Genomic DNA, 6,670 nt, shown 5'->3' with positions numbered 1-6,670 from the left:
TTTTGACCAACAATTGTGGCAATTGGACCAACAAGAAAAGAAAGTTGCGCAAACCTTAATTGGAGTAAAAAGAACATAAAATTAGTAAGACCAACAAATGTTTAGTTGTTAAAACTAAGTATCTGGTTGCATACACTTATAATTATTAGTCGTGCAAACTAGATAAAAGAAACAGCTTGTTGAATTAACTTATCTTTTTAAGGCAGCCAGGTTACTTTTTCCAAAATTAGTTGATCTTACTTGGAATGTTAAGTTAATTCAACAGGTTGAACAGTACTGCATAAACATGACTTCCGGACATGGAATAACAAGCAGAATGTTATTTTATTTCATTTTAATTTCCTTTATAAAGTATATTTTAACATTGACATTTCATATGTGCATGTTATGGAAAAATTAAGTAACAAACGCATGTTAAACTACAGCATACGTAAATAAATTACTGCCTTTAAGCGCTGCTAAAAGTGAACACGTACTTTAAATATATGTTAGTCTTATATATGTTAGAAAAAAGTTAGTTTCCTTTACAAGGCAAAGTTTAACATTGACATTTCATATTAAATTGACACTGCTTAAAAGGACAGTTAACAGACTCATTCTTCAAATGAGTTCCCAAATGTACAAAGTACATGGCTCAGAAAAATTGCACAATTCACACTGTAACCTATGCGTTATTAAACGAGATTTGTGGGTAATAGTTGGCTGAAACTGATGAAGCAGATATTTTTGTGCTGTAACAAATGTTTTTTAAGGGCAACTTGTGTCTTAAAAGAACACAAACAGTCACTATAGATGCAAGGTAAGGGGCAAGATCTACTGAAGTGTCTGTTTTATATCTTATAGTGCCTTATTATTTTGCGTTGGTTGGCAGAAGAATATGGGCAGAGCTTGCAGGTCCACTTCATACGAGTCACAAGATGCTCTGTTGAACTAGCCCAAATCTGAAGAAAAAGAAAAGTCAAAGTTAGACTAGTATATATTTACTTTTTGAGTTAGAGCATATATAACAGCTAAAGGGCTGTATGTAATGTAATATTGTCCTGTAGCTCAGTGGTAAGAGCATTGTGTTAACAATACAAGGTTGTGGGTGTGATCCCAGGGGATGGCAGATACCCATGTATAAATTTATAGAATAATGCAATGTAAGTCGCTTTGGATAAAAGCGTCTGCCAAATGCATAAATGTAAATGTCTGCTGCACAGTATTGTCCTTTTGCTCAATTTCAGCCTTTTCAAACGGTTTAAATAAATATTTCGATAAACTCAAAGAGCTACCAATTTTTGCCTTCTGCTAGGAGTAGGCAAACAACATTGGATCACATAAAGTACAAGCGTTTTGTTATGAAAGTATGACTGCTTCCGGAGTGCCTTTAGTTTTACTAAATGAGCAAATCTCATTCATATCCTGCGTTCTCTTGTGGTTTACGGAGCTATAAATGATTCGCTGAAATCTTATATTCGCTAGTGACTGAATAGTTTTACCTGTTCAAACGAGTCATTCGTATCACATATGCATGTGCATTTATACTGGCGAACACGTTGTGAACAGTATAACGCTAATTCAATGAAACAACTGCACATTATGAAACGTTACAACGATGTACAGCACGTTTTACAATTTCAAGAAAATGAACGTACTTTGATGAAAAGGAATTCACCTAAACTGCCGTGAAACAAAGCTACTTCTAGCTCTTGTTCTGCGACTCTTCAGCGACTCACTGGTGCTGACAAAGAAACAGCGCCTCCATTGTGGCGAAACTACAGTTACAAATGACAGTCTGTCTGTTGATCGTCCCGAAATCATTTTCGCAAGAGTGTGAGACCGTTGCGGCTTCTTATTTTTTATGCAGTAAAACCGTGGATGACATATTTCAATAACCGGATGCCACGACCGTAAAATAGCAGTGAGCATACACAAAGAAGCAAAACGATGAAGGCACTTCACGGAACTCTGCTCGTTAACTTACTTGGCGAGGACAAGCGTATTTGTCAAACCCTGGAACATGTTCAGCGTTCTGTATACCTTAACAGTGACTTTTACAAATACTATCTGGATATACATTTTTCCTCAAGAACTCAAATAGAAGTCAGCCACGGCGCATGGTCACCTGTGTTCTGTGTTGTGGGGAAGGCTCCGCGGGGTTTTTGCAGGGGCCGCTGACTGAGAAGATGTCCTCGTTATGATGACCTCATAAAATCACAAACAAATTGGCGAAAATGAAATACAAAGTTTTGTTCTCTTCACTGTAACTAATATATATATATATATATATATACTGCATGTGGCCACAACTGAATAAAAAATTAGGGGAACTCATTAACTAGTAAAATAATAGCTTATTCGTAAAACTAGGAACATACATGTGCAGGGTTCTGTAAACACCTTAACGGGAACTTTCACAAATAACAAGATATAAATTTGCACTTACCACGAAAAACCCTTGACAGAAAAAATGGAAGCTTCTCGTCAGTTATAGCGCGTTGTCGCCTGTGATCCGTGTGTATTTTTGATAGGGTTTCCTGACGCAATTATGCAGGGGTGAACGGTGAGTGACGCGCGCGGCTGACATGCTCGGTGGGCGGGGTTTCCATGCCACTCAGACAACTGAGAAATCTTTGTTGAATAAACTAGTCTGATTAAACGGATTAGTTGGACACAGGTAAACTTAATATCTTAAGTACACTCAGCATTTTAGTTGAATATACTTAGGAAAATAAGTTGAGTCAACTAAATCCTCAAATCCTTTTTTACAGTGTAGAGTCCAGAGTTTATTCATATGTGCTGCTCTTCCAGACCCCTTTAATTGACATGTAAAGACAGGTTTTTCCGTTGCTGCCCTTAGATTGTGGAATGTGTAACTTATCAACATCAATGCACGTTGATGTCATGTTCAAAAACTCATTTGTTTTCATAACAAATGCTCTAAAATATTACGTGGCTGCATTTTTTTCTTTGTGTTAGTATCTATTTATTTTCTTTATTATTACTATTATTTATTTTTATATTGTTCAGCATTTTGTTAAATCTTGGAGTATTAAAGTGCTCTACAAATACATTTGAATTCATATTAAAAGTTGAAACATCTGATCGGTGTTGCGTTGATGTAGTTTAGTTTACTGCAGTAGCAGTGTTGGCCAGCAGGGGTCAGTGTTTGACTTCAGTGACACACAGACAAAACTCATTTCATCAAATACTGCGCTTTTACCTCCGAAGTCAAAAGTGTAAATCAAATAACTTGATGACTAGTATATTCATTTCTTCATCTGTATCTCAAATTACGTTAAAAACTCCAAAACAACCACATCATGGAGTGTGATTTACTGTATGATTTAACCATGACAATATATTCAGTCAGTTATTGAAGTGGATTCATAACTTGTTTCTGTACAGACAGATACACACGCGCTCATATATAAGATTATATCATTTTATAAATAGTCAGGATAAACATTTATTACATGATTTTATATTAACTACATTTTAACTATTATAATCAGATTGTTATTCAAGCATATTTTATATTCTCCTATAACTAATAATACATATATTTTTTATAATGTTATTGTTAGTTTAGTAGATGTTTCATATAAAATGTCCTTTTGAAAATGAAAGTCATTTTGTAGTGAAACCCAAACTAATTTCCAGCTGATATCCTTTTATTCAATAAATTTAAATGTTATTAATATACATGTTTTCTTGATATTTTTTATTGATTGTAATTCTATTTACTATTGTAAACTGTCTATTTTTTATCGCATTACTATTTTTCTTTATTTATATTTTCTTGAATTCTTTTCAGTGAAGTCTAACATCCGAAACAGAAAAAATAATAATTCCTCTAAAAATATCAAATGTAAGTTTATCAGACACATATGTGTTTCATGTCTCAGCTGTATTATAGCACCGCCGGTCATAATGAGTGTTTTAATTGTAAATGTCTTTTTTGGTAAACCCTCAGGCTTTACTGTACGACTCTGAAGTGCTTTTGGCCTAAATGGGATTAATTCTCCAACGTTCTTTGCTCTCCCTCATATAATTTCATTTGTGGGTCCATGCGATGAATAGCAAAACAGGGGCAGAGGGGCCAAAAACACGACAGCCATCAGCTTCTGTTACCCTCATACACCCCAGAACACACACACACACACACACATACGCACAGGCACACACACACGCACGCACAAGTCAATACACATGAAACGTTCGCTTCAATATTTAGCATATTTCCACTTTTATCACTGAGCTCAACATTGTTATCCATCGAACATTAATGAAAATGTTTTGAATCAATATAATTTAAACTTTGATTTCCTTTCTCTCCTTGTAAACAGTTGAATTCTTTGTATTTTTTCAGAAGAGTTTCAGCAGGTCTTGAAATGGAGAATGAAAACATGAAGAAAGTGATTCATCAGGTGTTGATGTGTAGAATCGCAGCGTGTCACAGATGGGCCGCTCTGACCCCCCCACCACACACAGAGTGAAGCCCCCTGCTCGCTTTTTGATTTAATTAAAGGGAAGAGGGCTCATCAATTTCTGTGACCGCGCAGAGAGATGACAGCACACAAATTGAAAGGAAGCGCCTCCACCGGTCTGTGTGTGTGTGTGTGTGTGTGTGTGTGTGCGTGTGTGTGTGAGCTCATCATTAACACTGAACACAATCCTGTGTGCCATGTAACAAGATTAGAAACATTAACATTTTCCTGTATGCACACACACACACACACACACACACACACAGATAGACTGACAGACAGACAGCATGTTGTGTGTGTGTTTATGACATAACAAGTAAAAACTCAATGAACATCATGTCATACTCCACATACAGTATAGTGATTATATCACATCTATAACATGAAACACTGCGGCCTCGTGTACGGCGTGAGATGAGTGTCAAATGAATGTGGATTGTAAAGGTGAAATAACCTTGATTTGAGTAAATGTGATGAGAATGCGTTGACTTTAGAGACGAGACAAATCTGAGCTCAGTTTGACATGTTTTGACATCTGAAACTGTCACGACAGACACATCTGTCAGATTGTCAGAGACACAGATGAGACGAAAGCAAATGTTTCCGTTTGCTCTTCATTTAATCTCATTGATGTCTATGAGAAATGTTTTTTCTTACGGGTTTAGCTAAAATCTCAACCATCATAATTTATAATTCTCAATGTTTTTACACTTTTCATAAATGACACCAAGCTTGTATTAGATGTGTCTTTCCTCATCGAACACTTTTGTTATTTTAATAGTTCTTGTCACAGTCACTGGATTTTGATAGTACCGGCTGGGCCGTCTTCTCCATCAGAACTGCTTTTATTCTTCACGGCACATAAGGGTCATTTATAAAGCGTGCGTAAGCAGGGATTGGAAAGTGTGCGAAAACAAAAAATCCACAGGAATGTTCGTATTTATAAAAATGATCTTTGCCATGTCAGAGTCTGAGCAGACGTTCACACTTTTGCTTGTCCGAGTGCTGCAGGTTTACAGGGGCTCTTATACAGTATACATATCATTGACATTCATTATACACGGGTGAAAGGATGAGAGATTTTAAGTTCATTTACTTGTAGACTTATAGATTTCACATCTGAAAGAGAGGTGAACACAGGTTTTCTGTGCGTATGTTCGTTCTGTGAATCACACAAACTTTGAGAAAGTATCGTTTCATAAATAAGGGTTCAGATATCTAAACCCGCCTGTGATCTGCTGGGGGTCCGTGGGTGATCTCACCATCTCAGCTCATAGCTGCACATCCATGATGTGAGTTCATATAATAGAACCACGTGTTTGTGATGTTATTCTGTATGTCACTGCAGATTCAGATACTCAAACCAACCCGTCTGCCAACAGCCACTTTAAAAATCACATGAATCACATTCATTCTGAACTTCAGCAGATCCTCTCGACCGAGTGTGAGAGACTTGAGTTACTGCCATCAGAGTTTCATAATGACCCACTGAACTGATCTATGAAATAAAGTCACCAGTCAGTGTGTATCAATGAAGGCTTCAATTGATATTATTTCGGTCTCTCTCTCTCTCTCTCTCTCTCGGTCTCTCTCTCTCTCTCTCTCTCTCTCTCTCTCTCTCTCTCTCTCATGAGGTGTTGTTGAAACACACACTGTGTTTGGTTGGGTTTGTAGGTGTTTTCCTGTCGTGACATCATCATCACTGACGTTGTGAGGTTGAAATCAGAGATCAGAGTAAACAGACATTGATATAACCTGATGAATACTTTACAATTTACCCCATGAACAACAATAGTAATAATATCAAACAAATTTCCAGTTGATGTACATTGTTATACTGCTAAACATGTTTGTTTCCAATAAAAATACTTCATACTGACACAAACCAAAGCCACACCGAAAACCGACATTTAAAATAAAATGAATAATTTATATTGGAAAGGAACACTCACCATGTGTGTGCTTGAACGGAGCGTCTTCTTTTTTGACCTTTAAGTAGGCCTACTTACTTGCACGTTTTTATTCTTTCAAAATAATAGTTTGTGTCACCAATAACACCAATTTAACTAAATCATATTTTTAATTTATATGTATTAATAAATCATTATTTTGGTTTGCATTTGTATGCATTTATTAGGCCCTATACCTGTCTTTAAATAAATGACTTTATTAACCACACAAAAGAGTTGAACACAGCT

General features: G+C 36.2%; 1 long non-coding RNA gene across 1 annotated transcript; it reads right to left on the bottom strand.

Annotated features, from left to right (window-relative positions):
* Positions 1 to 864: 864 nt before the first annotated feature.
* Positions 865 to 2,497, bottom strand: LOC306895634. The gene is made up of 3 exons (XR_013786807.1): positions 2,429 to 2,497; positions 2,108 to 2,173; positions 865 to 941 (listed from the first exon to the last, which is right to left on the bottom strand). It is a non-coding gene; the product is annotated as an uncharacterized lncRNA (long non-coding RNA).
* Positions 2,498 to 6,670: the final 4,173 nt, after the last annotated feature.

The sequence above is a fragment of the Barbatula barbatula genome, assembly GCF_947034865.1.
Source record: "Barbatula barbatula genome assembly, chromosome: 6".
NCBI lineage: Eukaryota > Metazoa > Chordata > Actinopteri > Cypriniformes > Nemacheilidae > Barbatula > Barbatula barbatula.
Note: the sequence above shows the minus strand (reverse complement) of the source record. Positions and strands in the feature narration are given on the sequence as shown.